Here is a 19,348-nt window from a genome sequence, read left to right on the forward strand (position 1 = left end):
TTCCTAGTTTCAACCTTAGTAAAAGAGTTTGCTTATCCATAGAGGCACAAACCTAACCCTGCTGAAAGCACAGGGCCTACCGCCCAGGGCTGCCCCCAGCCCCGGTGGCATCACTGCTGGCACTCTGCCCGCCCAAGGCAGGCCTGCTCTAGGCTCCTGCCCCTGGCACACAGGGACCAGTTGGGTCCCCTCTTGCCATGCCCTCGTCCATCTGCCACGTGCCCATTGGCTGCAGCTCTCGGAGCAATGTCCAGATAATTGTCATCCCGGCCTGAGGGAGCACACCTACATCCAGGCGGTGAGGAGATGCTCCTGCTGCTCAGTAAGCCCGTCATGGGCAGGGAGTGTGAGAAAAGTGACCACACTTGGTTATCCACATGCAAGAAAGCTGTACTGAAAGTCCCACTTCTGATTTCGTCTGTGTGATGTAGTACTTGTGTGTCATCACTAGTATTCAGAACCTTCAGAAATAAGACTCAGAAGGGAAGGATTTCTTTTTATCCACATATTAGATTTTGATGAATGACTTGTATTTTGTGTGCTTTTCTATATTGACTTGGAATTAGATAATATACTTTCTGTAGAAAGTTTCTAATGAAAGCATTAAATGTCCCAGGGTTTCAAGGGAAACACATGATCTGGAATCACTGCCTGGGTCACCAGTTCTTGTGACACTAACAGATTACAACTAATTTATACGGAGCAGATATTTTTCTCCACTTTTAATCCAGTGTCTGCTCTGGCAAAACTGCTTCTAGAGAAACTGAAGGAAACTTTTCTGGGAATGAAGCAACAGGATGACATTTCTATCATGTATTGAGAGACGTAATTTACCTCTACAAACACTGAAAGGTAGATATACATACTTCATATCTGTATTCTCTGCCAGGTGGATACTCTTCGCACTCTAAAAATTAAAGGAGATAGGAATAAAATAAATGTATAATAAAAAAATATGAACTTCTTAGATTGCATTGCTCAATAATATAAATTGAAAGGCAGGAGTTTAGGAGAGAAAGGAAGATAAAATCTTCAGACATGTGATTTTTTTTCCTAGAAGCTGAAGAAAACATAGTTTATACCTGCCTAAAGATCTGACATTTGTTTTCTGTGGCAGTGTTAAATGAACAGCTTTGCATAAACACAGGAATTTCTAATCCTGATTTGCTTTATAAATCTGCAGACTGGTAGCAGCTTGAGGCATTCTAGAAATGTCAATATCACTCCAAATAAAGGTGTAACAGTGTGTTCTGTTTTTCTGTAAGCTCAAGGTTTTGATATTTTCTGATCTTTGTTTTTAAACAACAAAATATCTAAGTCAGAAGGCTGTAGACATTTTTACATTCTGAAACCGTGTGTCAGGCTAATGACACAAATGCCTTGGTGAAAGATAGATCAGTGGTTTGGGGCCAATGACTCAGTCACTGCCTTGCTTGAGATGGAGTGTGGCAAGCTGCATTTTCATCACAGATCAGTAGGAAAGCAGCATTTTATGCACATATTAGGACTTTAGCAAAGCTTTAGGCAAGGCCAATATGACCAAAAAAGCAAAGGAGAAGAGCTGGTGCAAGGTAGGGGCTGTGTTTGATAATGCTGTTCACAAACCCCTCAGGTGCGCAGCAGCTGCACTGGGGATGAAGGCGAGCAGGGGCCAGCACCAGTCGGCATTCTGAGGAGCAGGGCAGTTTATCTGTGCCGGCTAACAAAGCTGCAGAATGCAGGGAGAGGCTGAGCAACACAGACCAGCCCCGTGAGGACAGGTGCGCAGGGGCCACTGCCAGCTCACAGCTGTTTGTCTGGGACAGCAAGGGCCATAGGCTCTTAGGGAAATAAAAACAGTGTGAGCCCGAGGATTGCTGAGACTGTGTTTGTTCCCACAGCCGCTTTAGGCTTTTCTGTAGCCTTTGTGTAGCTGGCATGGCACGTTTCACCATGTGCTGATCAGGCTGTGCTGTAAACCCAGCGCTCTGCAGCAACCCTTGGTCGTGACAGCCATGAGGGGCATGGGACAGAGCAGAGCCTGGGTGGGCTGCTGAAGAAGGGCTAAACTACAGTAGCAAGCAGAATCAGGATCAGTATCCTTGTTCAGTTGTCAAATCCACTTGCTAGATTTAATCTGATCTAACTGGGATTTACTCAAATGCCTGTGTGTGTGAGCTTGCAATGCACAGATTGGGGCACTAGGGTCAAAGAGCATAAAACAAGTACTTGGTGCTTAGGATTACATGTTCTTGGATTTCAGCATTCTTGCTTGAAATTATTCAAATCTGGGCCTACCCACTAGCTGATAATACAGAGAAAACAAATAAACTTGCATAAAATATCCTCTTTTGTGATGTTTCCTGGAGAAACACTTGGGAAGAGTGAAGGAGACTTACGCTATCTTTTTATTTTTTTTAAATCTTATATTCTTCTAAGAAAGCTGGGAATAGGGATAATAGCTAATAGGGTGAAAGAAAATTGATTTCTTAGCCCAGAAGGTAAACTGTTGTATATGGGAGAAATTTTATAATAGTTTATAGTTATCCTTACAAAAACAGTATTTTGTAGTATGAGTAGAGCTATCTAGTATGAGTAGAACTAATGCAAATCCTGACAGTGATTCTTCATTTAAAATGTTAGGAAATAATGCAGATTTGTCCTTCTCCTTTAATTTTGGGGGTTCTGGTGGGGTTTAGTATGTTTAGGAGGGATTTGTGAGTTTTTTCCCCAGTAAGTTAGAATCAACAAATCTGGTCTTTTTACTACAGTTTTAAGCCCATAAGAAATTATTTTTTGAAAACAAAGAAGTTCCCATGGCTTGGGAAATAAGGGCATTTATAGGCATCTAAAACTGATTTATATTTGTGTAGGTTATTATCCTTCCTGTACAGACACAGGAATAAAGTGGAATAAAGTGTCTACAGTAAGACAATAATCCCTTTCTTAATATGTCAGTAAAGCACGTCAGTTTTCTATAACAGACATTATTATTATTTCTGAATCATTTCTTCAATTTGCACGAAATTATATTTAAAGCCTAAGCGCAACATTCAGTGGAGACATTAAGGTGTTATTGACAAGATTATATCTACACTGCAGTGCCTGGGTAGTACTGCAGGTACAGGTGAGCTGTCCAAAGGGCAGGTCAGTGCAAGCTGATTTATCTTCCAGTGCTGATGTCTCAGCTGCTGTGAGCAAAGAAGACAGGTGTTGAGGGTCTATACTACACCTCAGTTCCTCCCTTTTGAAGTTAGATGAGTGCGGCTCTCTCAAAGGGATTTTCCAGATGCCATTGCTATTTTGGAAGTCAAGAATGGAATACTTTTGCCTGCAGGGTGAAAGTACATAGTTTTATTTTTGGATTGGAACATTTATATATTTTTTTAATAAAAGTCAAGTTTCCATTAACAAGCATATGTTATGAGTAAATTGCCCGAGGAAGGATGTTCGAGAACAGTTTGCGGTATAAGCAGTGTGCAAAAAGCATCCCATAGCCAAACTAAAACACTTATAATCTGCTTTTTTGTTTGTGGGATGAAGGAGAGTTATCTGTGACCTGCTGTGGGGATTCACATCTGGAATGTAAAAACAGATGGCTTCAAATGAAAGAGCTGATTTGCATGATATGCAAATAAAAAGCATTTCTCCTTGTACTCTTGACTACATTCAGCAATAATTAACATTACTGGAATAAACAAGAAATCTGCACTTCTTTTTGGCAAAAAGGAAATATTTATGGGAATGTTTCTTATTTACATCAGCATCTGTACAGTTTAAACAATCTGTATTTAGATGTTGTACTTCAGGTCGTATCTCTTTCTGCATGAGAGAGTGTTTGCCATGTGAGATACTGTGTTCTAAATAATTGCAGCAATAACAAGGAAGGAAACAGAAGTTTGGGACGATGAAGAGATAGTTCAAGAATTACATAGTAAATTATGGCAGAGCTAGGATAATACTTAGATTTCTAAGTTCTGGCTCAGTAATCATATCTACTGTATATGCTCCTTCTCAATGCGTAACATAAACAAGCAGTACTTTGTAAAAATGAATGCTCTAGACATTCTGATGTTACTGCCTTAAACAAAACCCAAGGGATATTTAAATCTCCATAACCAAGATTTTAAAATGTTATCCCTAGTACTAATACTGACAGAGTAGTTAGGTTTTCAGGTCTGTGAGCACAGAAAATCAACTTAGAGGTCCCTGTCACTAAACCAGGTGTGCCTTTTGAGGGGAATTTCACAATAAATACTTTTCCTGCAGTATTTGTAGATGCAAGAAGTGGAACAGGGGACTTTGAAGATGTGTTTCTTTTACCATGCAGTTTTAAAGACTAAGAAACAAAGAACTAATAAGCTTTCCATGATATTGCTGAACATGCTGATACCTACTGTCAGGGGCTACACTGATGAGAGATTTAGAGATTAGAAAATGAAACATACAGAATATTTTATGGAAATCAAGGGACTGCCTTTTTTCAGCAGGAGAAAGGCACGTCTCTCAGTGTCGTACACGAGTTGTTTGTATTTACATTTGCCTCTTAGGGACTGCAGGAAGTTCGGTGCTCTCAAGACGCCTGGAAATGTTCTTGGTCATGTTGCCTTCAAGGGTCTCAGACTCAGCCTTAGGACATCCTGCCTGCATTATCTGCTTACCCGTGTAGCACACACAGTTCCTCTTTCCTGGGAAACCTTCATCCCCATGAGTTTGCTTTGCAGGGGCCTCAGGACAGCTCCTGGGCACAGTGTAGAGGCTATTTCCATGCAGCTATGCTGCATTAGAAGAAGCTGCTCCATGTACACTTTCAGCTGTACCCTGAAAAACAGGATGTGCCAAGAATTCATTTGCAGGGTAACTAGTGAGATTGCCCTGGATGTAGTTCCCAAATATTCCAGTTGCTACATAGCAGGAATCAGTCAGCTGTTTTATCAAGGCACTTCCAGCACAGCAGTGCCTATGGGGACACAAAGAAGGAAAATACTTCAATACTTTTAGTCTGGCCTGTTTATTTAAGAGCCTATATGGAAGTTAAACCCCTCTGAAAATAAGTTCACCAATCACACAGAGACTTAATGCAGTTTCTTAATATTTGAGGATCATTAGGGTATGAGTACAACTAAGCACATGGGAAAATACACCCTTCAGGAGTCTGTTGCAGTCTTTTCGTAAAGGCAACAAACTGGTGTCTCAGTTTCACAGCAGTCAGAGGTAAAGACAACTGCAGCAAACAATATCAAAGTAATCCCTAATTCTTTCTTTCATTTATCTAGATTTCCTAGGTGGCTAATGATTTTGATGTCTGAGACTAACAAAGTTTCTGATTTGAAAGCTGTTAAGGTGGCTTGAATTTCAAAAAGAAAGAAAATTTGCTCCAAATATTGTGTTGTTAAGTCAGACTGTCTGACTGTCTTTGCTAGAGGAGATTTATACAGAGCACCACTTTGAGAAGGAGATTTTAGTGCTAGTGACACTCATCTTGGTTGAGAAAGAAACACAAGATGATATTTTCAGAGTATCCTGACTAAATTATATCTGTCTAGTAATTTAAATTAATATACTAAATTTGCTTGCACACATAGTCCTAATTTGCCTTTTAATTTTAATGACTGAAGTAAAAATTTTTTACCATCTGGAAATTTTCACTTTATTTTTCCCCTTATTTTCTGAGGTAGGTTATTTAATTACTTGGCAAATGGTTTGCCTAATGCCACTGCATCTTGTTAATAATTTGTATGCAAAAAATGAACTCTTGTCTGACTGATAGTTCCTTTGAGGCAGGAAAGAGAGCAGAAGAAACAGTTTTAGCTGAAAAAAATGTAAGCATCTTGTAAATATGTTGCTGAAGCACTTGTTCTAAACAGTGTGTCCACAGAGACTTGTCTTAATGATCCAAAATACCAGAGCAGGATGAAAAATTACTTAAATGCTGCTGCTGTTTTGTAGCTTGCAATACAGCCAGAGATATCTGTCAAACAGAAAGGCAGGGTAGTGAGCAGGAGCAAAAGGCTGCTCAAGAGGAGAGGTGCATCAGAGTTGGGGAAGCATCTGGAAGGGAATGCAGGCTTCCAGGGTAGGTGGGTGTGAGTTCTCCAGGCCAAATTCACATAAGAGCCTGTGTAACTGAAGTCTCTGTTTCCTATTTTAACAGTACCTGGGTTTGGGAAAGGTTTTGCCTACAAGTCTACAAGCAGTTATTTTCCTCACACTCAGCCAGAGTCAGGTAAAACGCACTATTTTCTTCCCATAATATTGCTTCTCTTTATTATGTACATTGCTCAGTTTAAAAGAAGGAAACTCTTACTACTGCCACATAGCAGATTAAAAAAAAAAAAAAGGGGGAGGATAAGGCAGGATTTTTTAAAATGCCTTCACTCTGCCTGTTACTCAGACTTTTTCATCTTGTTAATTTACTTTTGGCATTCTATTACAAAAGTTGTTCAGCTTGACTTCTCACCCTTCTTTTCTTCCTTGCAATGCTTACCACTGCCATGCAGTCACTTGCACGTAGTTTCAGTCATGTAAAGATAGTTTGCATGTGATAAGGGCGTCATACATGTCAGAAGAAGGGTCTGACAAGTTTTTAGGTTGTCACAAGGATTTACCAGAATATTTACAAGGTATTCTCTTTCTGTTTTGTGATAAAGTTTTAGTTCAGCTCTTCCTGTCAGGAGCCTGAGTTAAATAACAATCAGATACTTGTGCTACCTGTGAGCAATAATTCAGGGACTTGGTGTTAGTTTCTGAAGAGAGACTTTGAATTTGTGGTGCTTTAACCCATGCCAGCAGGTCAGAACCATGCAGCCACTCACAACAGGTGGCAGTTTGTCACAGAACCGGTAACTTTCCATGGAATTGCTGAAATGAAAAGAAGCTAGTAAAACTATAAATACAGATGTACCTGTTGTCATGGAGATTCAGAGGAGTATTAGCCTGAGGAGGTAAAATATGCTTTTATCCTTAGCATTTGCACCTAACCTTGGCACCAAATCAGAGCTGAAAAATGAATGCCTGAGATTTGACAAAATATCTTCCTTACAAAAAAATATGATAAAAACACATGATAAAAAGAATTTTCCATCAGTGTTAGGTTTAGGATTCAATTACTTTTCAATGGACTAAAATTTGATCTATTTTCAATACTTTATAAATATTTTTTACATTTTGTAACATTTTAAAATGTTTAGTGGTAATTTCAGTCAATATTTTGAAAGAGTTTTGAAAGGAGGTGACTAAACTTTCCGAATTTTGTAGATTTTTGATCACATACACACTAGTTCATATAAATTAACTACAATCCCTTGAACTTGTGAATTTTCATTTCCTAATACCATTTTTAAAATTGTATGCACTCATTTGAGGCAGCAAATGTAAAATCTTACCTTTTTTTTGCCCCTTTTTATCCTTATTAGCATATATATTTTTTTTTTATTCAGGTTTTTATATTTATTACCTGACAAAAAGACCTGTTAATATTCATTCTATCTCTTGTCATTAGAGTTCAACTACCTTATGTAATCTAAACTATATGCTTTTTGCATATGACCGAGATGCACAATTTATTGACTTGTAATTTCACATTTCTAGCAAGAATTCTTGTTTATACGATATGAGTATTATAAGCACCAAATTCTGCAGAACTGTATTGGTTATTCACAAAGGATTTTTTTTAGTAACTTTTTATTCAATCAGCAAATGTTAATTAACTGCTCTGGCTTTGTTTTAAATCCATGAGACTGTTGACCTAAAGTAAAAATAAAACCATGAAAATGAGTTGAAATTGACCTTTGCTAAGGTAAAGAGATTAAGCAAAATGATGCTATGGCTTTTTCTTTTCTGCTATAATGCAAGGAGGCAATCTAATTTAATTATTATTCTGTCACTGTGCTAATGACTATTTAGCCTTTACAAATGACAGCCTACACTAAAATATGGAGTTGCCCCACAGCTTTAATACTAAACCCATTTTTTAAATTTTGTGCTAATTTCAATCAGAATGGAAAATCGTGTACAATGTCATTATTTAGATTGATTACAGACATACATTAAAACCTTTGAAGTTTAATACCTTATATCTTTGAAGTAAGGTATTTTGGGAGATTGGATAGTTTCATTTAATAGTTTCAACACCAAGGTTTTAAGAAGGTTTTTAAAAATAGAAGGTTAAGCAAAAAATCTACATACACTGTGTTCAGTCACCCCAAAGGTTTGCTAAAGAACTGAAACCTTGCAGCAGAACTCCAGCCAGTATCAGAGAGCACAGTCACATTGCAAATACTTCTACCTGCATATGAGAAAAAATTACACATGGAAATGCCACAATCTCCTCATTCTATTTTATTGGGGCTGTGAAAAAACAACTGGGTTTGCTCAGCATTAACTGCTGAAACCTATCCCATGCTCTGCAGTGATGGCTTCTATGCACCTTTTAATCCACAGGGGTGATTACTGCCTTTCCTTATCTGGCACTGGTTTAGCATAACTTTGGCATCATGACTGTGACAGTGCCATTTGGGGTCCTTGAGGATTTTGAGGGCCACTTGTCCCCTTCTGGTACGGGATGAGTGGTGACAATGATTAGTGCCCTGGGTTACTTCTGGTAAATTTCTGTCTTAGAGCAGCAGCAGTATAAAAACAATTAAACCACAACAAAAATGTGTACATGAGGCTGGTCTTTTCTTTACAAAGTGAGCTAAAACCAATGCTGGATTTAATTTTTAAAAGTACAGTGCTCAATAGGTTTGATTCTAAAGTTCAGTTGTCTTTCCAACAGGAGCAACAATCTCCTTCCCCCAGCTCCTCTTTCTTTTCCCACTGACAACGTAAAGAGACTAAATTTGGTTTTTTCAGTCATTTGACCACTTCTAAAATAATCTCTCTTCAGCTCACTTAGGGAGAAGAGTCTCTCCTTCCATGCCATGGAGACCTTTCTATGAGAAACAGTTCTCTTATTGTTTTAATTTTAATAACTAGCAGGAGCTGAGAAATCTGCAATCGTGAAGTTCCTCACATGGTTTGATTGTCTTCCCACAACTACCACCCATGGGTCATTTCAATTTATTGGGGTGCAATTTTAAAGATAAACTGTTCTAGTATAGAAACAAAGTTATCTTCTTTTATCTCTGGGAACAGAGGTTTTCTTCTTCATCCCTGGGACCAAGCTTCTCATCTTTCTCTGTTCAAGCTTCTCATTGAATCACATCTACTTCAACATCTGCTTGCTGCAACATGGATGCCTCTGCTCACGGCTTTAGTTAGAACGCTACATCCCCCCAATGCATTCCATGAGTTACAGGTGTGAAATACAAAGTTGTGTTTCATGTCAGGTATAAACAGGCGATGTGTGTAGTTGTGAATACTAAATGTGTAGACCCCAACAATGGGAGAGCTGTGAATTCTAGTAATAACTGAGGAGAATAAAGCATGGAAAAAGGCCTTTGAACCTATCTTTTGTTTGCAAATTAACCCTAGTTGATTTAGGAGCATTGGAATTAAAGTGTTAAAGATGTTGCTTTTTGCCTGCATTTAATCCATAAAAAGCTCTGCAATAATAACCTTTTGAAGTATAATTTTAGAGTATTACTTGTATCCTTGAAACTATAGCTTTGGAATATATATAAAGGAAATATGCTTATCTCACGCCTTATTGAAGCAGAGAAAAACAGCTTGAGAAAGGAAGATGAACATCACCTCAAGGGTTTATGGTTTCAACCACAGGGAAGCTGGACATCACTGTTATGAGATTTATAGTCTCTGCAATTAAAAAGGCGGACACACATCTGGGGAGCTGGACTCCACCAGACGGGATTCGTCATTCTTCTTTCGGAAACTGGACCACCATCATCTGGGGATACTCCTTTGAAAATACATCCTGAGAAATTAAAATCACAATAGTGTATAGAATTGTGATGTAATAATCTGGAATAAAAACTGCTGATGAGTAAAAATTGGAAATAGAAACTGTTGAAAAAAACCCCTGATGAGTACCCCTATAAATACCTGTAACCATCAATTATCATTGTGCAGTTGGAGGGACAACTTCCCCCACTGTACCCAGCACTGTATTGCTCATACTTTACCATATTAAATAATAAATTGATTGCTGCTTGAATATTGGCCTAGTCAGGCTTCTAATTCATAACACAGGGGAAAAAATAAGTCTGATGCATCAATTTTATCTTCACCATAGACTTACAAGAGAATTGCACCCCAAGACTAAGGCATCTCCTCATTCTTGTCCCATCTGGGATTTGACTCCTCCTTCAGTGACCTTGGTGTCTCCATGTTGTTTTCTTTATGTGTCTTCACCTTTTCTTTTTCTCTTACTTGAGAGCGGATTGATGTCTGTAAGTTCCATCTGTGCACTGAGTTAATATCTCACCCAGACCTGCGGATGGTGATGTGATCTCTGCCGGGCAGTGGCTGCTCTGCCTGCATGGCTGTTTTCTGGCCCCTGCCACGTTCAATTCCAGCCACGGAGTTGCTTTCTGCGTGGGGCTGCAGGGCTGCCTCCGCTCTTGGCTACATGATTTTCCACGGTGCCAGCAGGATGGCTGGGCAGCTCACGGCCGGAGCGGGGCCCGGCTCGGTTCTCCCCGAAGCTGAGCAGACCCGGCCTGGCCCGCCGTGCCGCGGGCTGAGCCTCTGGGCCGCGCGGGGAGCGAGCCGGGCCCGCTCTGCGTCCGGTCAGCTGTTCAGAGGCCGGGATCGAGAGAGCTCCTCCTAAGGTTTGTTTGGTTTTAAATGTGATTTCACAGAGGCATGTTCAGCTTTCTTAAGTGGTTTAACAGGGTGTCAGTATTCAAAACCAGCTAGCTGATTGGTTCAGTTGGATTTGGAAGAAGCTGTTAACAGTCCTCACAGAGAATCACCTCCGGATCTGCTGGATTTTCTTTTCAACTAAAAATCAAGTTATGTTAAACCGCGACAATAAGGAATTGTGTATGTCTTTCCAAAAACGGAGTATTTGTATACATCTGCTGAAGATGAACCTGCTTTGATGGAATATTTTTCCTATTTCAGCAGTAATTATCCTAACCAAAGTAGGTTATCTAGTGTTAGAAAGAAACAAAACATGAGTATGTATGAAGCTGGTGACAGGTGTAATTGTAAAACCTCTACAGTTTCCTGCTAATTGGATGAAAAGGAGAATAAAGAAAAACAACACTGATCCAGGGACTCCATGTTCTACCAGCACTCCTTAAATGTTCTTGTGCCTTATTAATGTTCTGGCTTTGTGCTGTCTTTGAATATGCAGCTGAAATGGAGATAGGGCGACACCATAATTTGCTCCAGGACATGCACTTACTGCATTTCGGTTCACTATAAAAAAGCCTAGCTTTAATTAAGTTGCTTTCAATTAATTCAGGTTCTCCATAAAAATGTAATTTAGATGTGTTATAACTGACTGAGATGCCCTGTTGATTTGCAAATATTGAAATGAAGGTCAGAGATATTTTCCCCTTTCTTTTCTACTTGGCTAAATCTTTGTGGGAACCACATACTGGAATATAATATAGTTACTATAGAAGTAGTTCCTGGATTCTTTTTGTCTGTTTAGGGGATTTGCTTGTTTAAGTTCTAGAGGCACTGAGAATGTTTTATTCCTTTGTTTTTTAATTGATTTTTACGTATTTGACCTGGCTTTCCTTGGAAAAGAAAAATTGCCTCCTTTGAGGTATGATGAAGTTGCTAAGAAACCTTCAAATTGCACAGATGGCTAAATGCTGTTATTTTAGGGACAAGTGATGCAGATTTACTTATAAAAACTTTACCTAAGCAACTGAATGATCTTTATGTACTTAATAATATACCAAAAGCTCTTCCCAAAATTATACTTATGCTATGTTCAGATCAGGCCATGATGGGGAGAAAATGAAGTGTGGTATCAACAGAAGTAACTTGAAGTCTGAAGTCAAGATAGCACAGTTTTGTGAATGTAATTCGATTGAGCTGCAGAGCTTATTGACCACGAAATAACAATGTCCCTCTGCTCCTGGGCAGTTCAGCACTACTTCAAGGTGTGAGTGTTTGTTTTTTGGGGTTTTTTTTTGGATGGGGGGGGAAATGGGGGTGTGGTGGAGCAAGAAGTGGAGGATCTGTATGATTTGGTGTTGCCTTCACCTTTCTGAGCAGAGTGACACTGGAGGCATGTTACAGGCTGTGTTTTACAGCTAGAATAAGAGAAGAGAAAAATGTTTAGTGCTCTGTGACCTCACAAACATATTTTATGTACGCAGGTGAGCTACTAACCTGCAACAGTATTAACTTGTCTAGATAGACTAAGGACCTAATCTCAAATGTCTGAGTCATGGTGATAAATAATAGAATTTCCCATTTTTCAAATGGTCCTTTGGTGTTCTGCTTGTAGCAGTTTACTTCACATCTGGCCTTGGGAATCTCTGTTTGCTGAGCAACTCCTATAAAATGCAGAGCTTTTGCAACTCAGTGTTTTCTGCCACACAGGAAGATTCAGTCTCGTGCCACAACAGTATGAAGTGGGGATTAAGAGAAGTTTTGTGTGATCATGATACAGACAGGAGCATCTTTTAATGGGTTTGAAAACTGAACCCCTACTAAGAAAATCTGCTACCCTGGACAATTAATTAAGTACTATCTTGAGAAAATTATTGATTTGGCAGATCCAAAGACTGATGGAAAAATACAATTTGGCAGTAGGTTAGAACGGCATGAAACTAGAAAAAAAATTTTTTTGAAAATTCATTGCACAAAGAAAGATAATATTTACAGAGTTACTAAAAGATCTTGGCAGAAGTGTTGATCAAATACAGATGTAACATTTTAGATTAGAACACAAGGTCTTGGCAGCAGTGTTGACCAAATACAGATGCAACATTTTAGATTAGAGCACAGAATATTATGTGCCTAGCTGAGATTAAACAAACATTGGTCAGAAGTTTTTTTTTTTTTTTCAGAGTTAAAAACTATTTGCTCATTTAATTAAAACAGTATAAAGAAAGGTGATATCTGGGCCAGAATGACAACATGGAGGTGCTCCATAAAATAAATAATTTTAAATTCAAAATGTTCCAGGGTGTAGAAGAGAGAAACTTCATTTTCTTAGAGGAGTTTATTGTTGGAATTGCAGAAATGCTGTGTGAGTAGTGCCTTAATTGCGAAGTACTGCTGGGCTGATAAAAGATGGCCTGTTTTAGTGCCTTATTTCATAACAGGTACAGGAGTTATGTTTCTTTTTCTTTGTTGTTTGTGTGTGTACATTACTTCACTAAAAGGCCTACACAGCCATTTAGGAGAATACAGTTGTCAGACTTTTCTCTGTTTTAATCCTGAATCAGTGGAATAAAATGTGAGTTTCTGGAAATCCATATAATTTCCTCTTGATTAACGTTTTTTTTTTCCTTCTGCTTTCTTGCAAAGAAGCTTTGCAAAAGCTCAAACATTACAAAAAGAAACTTAAACACTAAAATAGCACTATATAACTGAAGGTTGAAATTGAAAATTTCCATTATAAATAAACTTTGGTGAATTAATTGCTGTAATCTCACCATGCATTTCAAGTATGTGGCCAGATGAGTAGAACTTTCCAGGAGACTTGAGTAGTTGAAGAAATAACCTAAAAGTTCTAATATGAAAAGAATTTTAACAATTACACTAAAAAAACCAAAGAATTTAAATGCGTTTGTGGAACTCCTGATTTTGATCCTACAGATTCACTAACTTAGTTGATGATGTTTAGGTATTTTAACTTTGGAATAGGAGTTACTTATGGAATGTTTAGACTTTCAAACAATTGCACCTAGTCTCTTTGTGACCTCCAGTTGGCTGTGGCCAAAAAATTGTAAGGTATTAGAAACTGAGGTAAGGCAGCTGACAATGGTGAGGAGAGCATGATAACATGTAGTAATTTAATGTATCAATACTGTTAAAAGACTTATAAAAATTGGGTGATTTTGATTAGTGTTATAGATGAAAAAACTTACTAATCAGTAAATACCAATATAAAAACCAGCAACATTTGCAAGTGTTTTTATTTTAAAAAATGAAACTTTAGGAGTCAGAATAACTGCCCTCCAGAGCTCTTGACCCCCTTCTTGGCAATGATGCTATTTTTGTTTTGTCAGCAGCACCAAGGAATGCAGCTGCTATACTGTATGAAATAATTGTATTATATGACAGATAAAACAAGGAGTATGCATCATATTATAAATAATTTAATTTTACAAAGGGATTTCACATCTTAATCTGTTTGACCACCACTTTCACTTAGACCCTGAAATAGAATTATGTTATTGTATTCTTTCTACAATCTAATTTTTCACCCATAAGGAAATGTCAGGTCATATTTATAGCAAACTAGGGGCCTCTAAGCCAGATTGGAAGGTCATTCTGTTTGAGCATTGTAAATGAACCTGTCCAGCAAAGTTTTGGTTAAGGACAACCAAGGACTCATTACACAGTTAATTTACCCAAATGACAGTAAAAGCAATACCAAGGTTGTTGCTGTCTGCCCTGTGAAATTTGCAGTGGTATCAAGCATTTAGGAATTAGTCCTTTATTGTGAAGTCTGGGTAGAATTATATTAAAACAAATTTTGTAGAAGATCATTATGTTACAATGCAAATAACATTAAGCAAAATAACCTTGGGCTAAAATGAGATAAGCTGTATTTCAGTACTATGAAAAATAATGATTTATTTTTGTTTTCTAAGTGTTGTAAAGTCTAATTCTGTGTTCTAAGAGGCTTAACTAACTTTCATAGCCTCCCTAGACTGCTACATTGGCATGATTAAGTTCTGTCAAAATACTTTTTTGCAGTAAAATGTGACTCCCTTTTATACATATGATTGTGCATTTGTTAAACAAACCATCAGGGAACATGAATGTAATCTTGAAAGCAATTTCCACCTCACTTATTTAGTGTTGACACTGGAGAGATAAAGATGCAACTCTGGGTGGTGTCTAAGAAGTCACTAATTAATCTGTGCTCCATCATAGGCAGAAAGAAGACAGGAATTAAATGTCATTACAAATTTGTGAAGGGCCAGTCAACACATAATAGTTATATAAAAAAGTATAAAAGTAATTTATATACTTTTTTGTTTTGCAGTGGTATTTGTCTATTCTGTAACACTGCAATATGGTTTCAATAAACTTATCTTTAAGCTGAGGTTTCCCAAGTTGGTGCAAAACCAGCAAGGTGCTGACTCCACTGCTAAGCCAAATATTTTAAGCAACACACTGGTAAACTGAGTCAAAGCATTTAAGTTTTTTCCTGAAAGTAACTATTTTTCCCATCATCTCCACACCTTCTTTCCTGATTTATATGATTTATACAGTATGTATAATTACATAGCAGGAGAGGAGAAAATTCTCCTTGAAAATAGAGCTTTATATATATGCTTTAGTATAAACTAAAGTGTTGGAGTTATAGACTGTGACAGGAACACTAGTGAGAAGATCTGTAAGCAAGAAGGAGAATTTTTTTCTTTCTGCATCACAACAGCCTATTTTGAACCATTAATAAAAATAACAAATTGAATTGAGATAATTTCAGCAGTTGCAGTTGTTGTTTTCCAGTCAAAGAGCTATATGACTAGTTCTGTTACAATAGCATGGAATTTCTCATGGCAACACACAGAATAAAACTTATATTTAGAGCAAAAAAGTCCTTTTAGCTTTTGTGTCATTCAGAAAGGGAACAAAGTTTATTCTGATAATCTAATAATTATGATGTCAGGAATGTAGAGAATGCACAGGAGAAAAAAGAATATTCCATGAAAGACATTCCAGTTACCACTCTGTAGAATTTCCTGCATTCTGGAAATCCTAAAATCCCAGAGTAATTGAATGCAGTGTATTTGATTTTCTCAACAACACAGTACTATGGAATTCCTGAAAGAAATTGAATGATCTGTTGTAGTTGGTAATGTTTAGGAAGCTTTAGCCACATAAACTTGATTTCTTGATTCTCTTGAAGGCTGTTTTTCTGCTCCACTTCTCTGGAGAGTTATAATGAGACACTTGCTAGCATTGAAAACACCATAGGTTGCAAAAGCAATCACTTTGCCAAGCTAAGAACAAATGTTCGGCACAACATTTTTCTTCTTGTGCTGTTTTCAGTGTGAGGCATGTTGATCACAGGTCTAGGAACCAACATTCTCATCTATAGCTCTGTTATTGCTGAAGTGGCTTCATGTATGAAGCAAGGATTTGCAGTACTCCATGATCAAAAGAGTCTAATTGGGGATCACACATGGATTTTAATATTCACTAGAAAAAGGAGAGTTTTTTCCTTTAGCACAGTCTCTAATGTAGCAAAGTGTTGATTTCTGCCAAGAAATTGTGTAAAACCTAAAGTAGAGCCTAGGATCTTGAACATGAGGAAATACAGGCTAACTAACTTCTCCCCTTAAATCAGAGATGGGTTTTGCTAAAGGAGAGATTTTTTCAGGTCAATCAAAACTAGCTTGTTTTCCCAATCCTACTGCATGAGACGTAATGTTTACAAAAAAGGTAGACAGCTTTTATAAAGTCAAGAATGGAAGAGTGAACTCAACCACACTGAAGACTTACATTGTTTTCCCACTGCTAATATAAGGTATCTTCCTGAACTCATGGAGGGTAAATGACACCACGTGATATGAATCTGCAAGTGAAATAATAATAAATTTTCAAGGCCCATGTTGTGTTTCCTGCAGGTTTGAATGATATTTTGGAAACAATACATGGTTAATACAATGGTTAACTCATGTTAACCAGCAGTGGAAGTGGCATTGTTTAAAAGAAACTTATTAGAAAGGAAAAAAAGTGTGGTAATTAATTGCTACATGCGCATCTTGGGTATAAAGCCAAGGTAAAAGTTGTCCTGCAAAGTTACTGCAGAGTTATGTTATCCTTCCCCTGGTGAGCTCTAAGGACACTATAGGCTCCAGCATGGCCAAACATTAAAGAATTCTTCCTTCTTAAAGGAACAGAAGGAAGCTGAAGCGTTTGCCTGAGGCAGAGCTGTCATGGAGGCAGGGAAGTTGCTCTGTTAGTGTAACTGCTCCCAAATATAATGGGTGATATATGGGTTTGTGTTGTTTAGGGGGGATTTTGCTGGATTCTTTTATGAAATACTGCATTTAAAACAAAATTGAAAGAACAGTTAATTGTGCATTTAATGCTTCTATGAAGAACAAAGCCATTGGCTAATCAAGTCCCTAATTGCTACACTACTTCTGTGATGATTCTACAATTGAAACAAAAGTCCTTATGCATTAAATGCAGTTTTTGCTTAACCAGGTATTATGAGTCACTAGTCCAAAGAGCAGCCAAAGAACTCTGCAGGTGTTCAGAAGCCTTTCATAACAAGCTGTAAAAGTGGTTAATTTCAGCAATTTCAGGAACGTGGCAGGTAACGTGTGACCCATTATTTAGCAGAATAAATTGTCTCTTGGATCCAGTACCTTTGCAGTTCTGTCAGCCAGCTGGACTCCAAACAGTCTGTGCCTTGAAGCTTTTTTCCCATTTAAATGCAATCACATTATGCACTCCTTGCTCATAGGTTTCCACCTTAAATCAGTCTGTGGCATTTGATGCTTGCACACTAGAAATAAAATGAGCTGAGTCCCAAGTTAACATCTGTTTATTAAAGATGATCTTTCATGTATAGAATTACCAGAACATTTGGCCTGATTTACTATACTAACATTTCCATTTTTGCCCTGGGTAGGGAGCTCTGCTAGTAATGCTGTACCCTATGGTGAAATACTGCCTAATCAGTATTTATGAATAGGGTTTTGAAAGTCACTAAAGAGCAGAGCTTTCACAGTGGACTGGGGAGGTTTTACCTTCCTAAAACACAAATATTGCTGAGCTTTGGGGATCTGTATCACATTTTAGAATTGAAGAGCTTTCGTTTTTAAATTGCATTAAAATGTGTAGTGTAAGTTTATCATTAGTTTAACTGGAATGTGTGTTTATTGGCCACTAATGGTATTGTTAAACCTTGTAAGTATTATGCAAATGCACTGCTGCACTTTAAAAAAGGCCAGCAGTGAATACAGCATCTTCAAATTCTGTCAAATGAGAAAATATCCCCCTTATTTTTTCTTTTCTTCTTGAACTCAAATATTGTTCGGGGAAATTGCATTTTGGGAAGAAAAAATAATTTTTGCTGTTGATAGAAGACCTGTGGGGTTATCTCTATACAGTAAGAGTGTGATGATTGCATAATATGTTTGATTTTCTTACTTAAGAGATTACAATACAATGTCTACGTTCTAATATTGGCTCTTTTCAGAAAGCTGGCCTCAGGGAAAAGTCAAAGTTATGCCAGGGAGCTTGATGCAGAGATTCTTGTGCTACTCACTTATGTGCACAAACTGGACTCATCTGGAAATTACTGGGGTCACGTTGGATGATAATTCCTGTACCTTCAATGTGGAAAGTAGATGGCTATTCCCTTTTATGTAAAAAACACCTACTATATATATACACTTAGATGTTTTAATCCTGCATTTCCTTCATCTGGTTCTCTGAGCAAGTCTGTTTTTAAATCTTCCCAAAGCTTCTATCCTCCAGACTTGTATACTTTCTCTCCTAAGGCAGTTCTCCAGTGATTCTATGACCAAAACTTGATATTGGAGTTCAGGTTTCTGGAATATATGTCCCAATTGCTGATGAAATTGTAAAATTGTGTTATTTCCATTACATGCTGTATTCCAGTCTATTTGAACTACATTGATCACTGTGTTTTTTTCATTGTATCAAATATTTTTGAATTGCTATTACATTTTTGATGTAGCATAATTTTTTAGATTCTTTTCCACAAGCATTTGTCTGATGAAGCTTTTTCTTCCATCTCTATTTGTGTGATGTTTAAGTGTGAAAATTTGTGTTTATCCTATTTTAAAGTGCATCCTGTGTTTTCTTTTTTTTTAAATTTTATTTGAAAAGATTTAAAAGATTTATTTTTTAAAATAAATTTAAATTTAATCTTTTACTTTAAAATATTATTCTCTTGATCATTCTTAAGAAAGACTTAGTGAATTTTAGTGACAAATACTTGTTAATGACAAAATCAGAAGATATTCAGCTGATAAGCAAAGGTTTGCATCAAATCAAGCCATGGTGCATATAGTTCATATTCATATCATGGAATATTATCCTATTCCATGAAATAGGAGTGTATAGGGATGTATTTTAGTAAATAGTCTATTTAAAGGGAATGAGCAACATTGTATGCTTTCTTCAATCATGTGTCAAATGTTGACCTGAAAGAAAAATCTGTGGAGGCATTTGACTGTGTTTGACTTAAAATACTCGAGTCACTACACTGAAGTATTATCTTATCCTGGTAATTTACACCTCTACCAACACGAAATGTGAATTAGTAGAGACA

General features: G+C 37.4%; 1 long non-coding RNA gene across 1 annotated transcript; it reads right to left on the reverse strand.

Annotated features, from left to right (window-relative positions):
- Positions 1-718: 718 nt before the first annotated feature.
- LOC141727155 (uncharacterized) lies at positions 719-10,679 on the reverse strand. The gene is made up of 3 exons (XR_012578201.1): positions 10,178-10,679; positions 4,641-4,800; positions 719-907 (listed from the first exon to the last, which is right to left on the reverse strand). It is a non-coding gene; the product is annotated as an uncharacterized LOC141727155 (long non-coding RNA).
- Between the last annotated feature and the right edge of the window lie 8,669 nt (positions 10,680-19,348).

This window comes from Zonotrichia albicollis, chromosome Z, assembly GCF_047830755.1.
Source record: "Zonotrichia albicollis isolate bZonAlb1 chromosome Z, bZonAlb1.hap1, whole genome shotgun sequence".
Taxonomy (NCBI): Eukaryota; Metazoa; Chordata; class Aves; order Passeriformes; family Passerellidae; genus Zonotrichia; species Zonotrichia albicollis.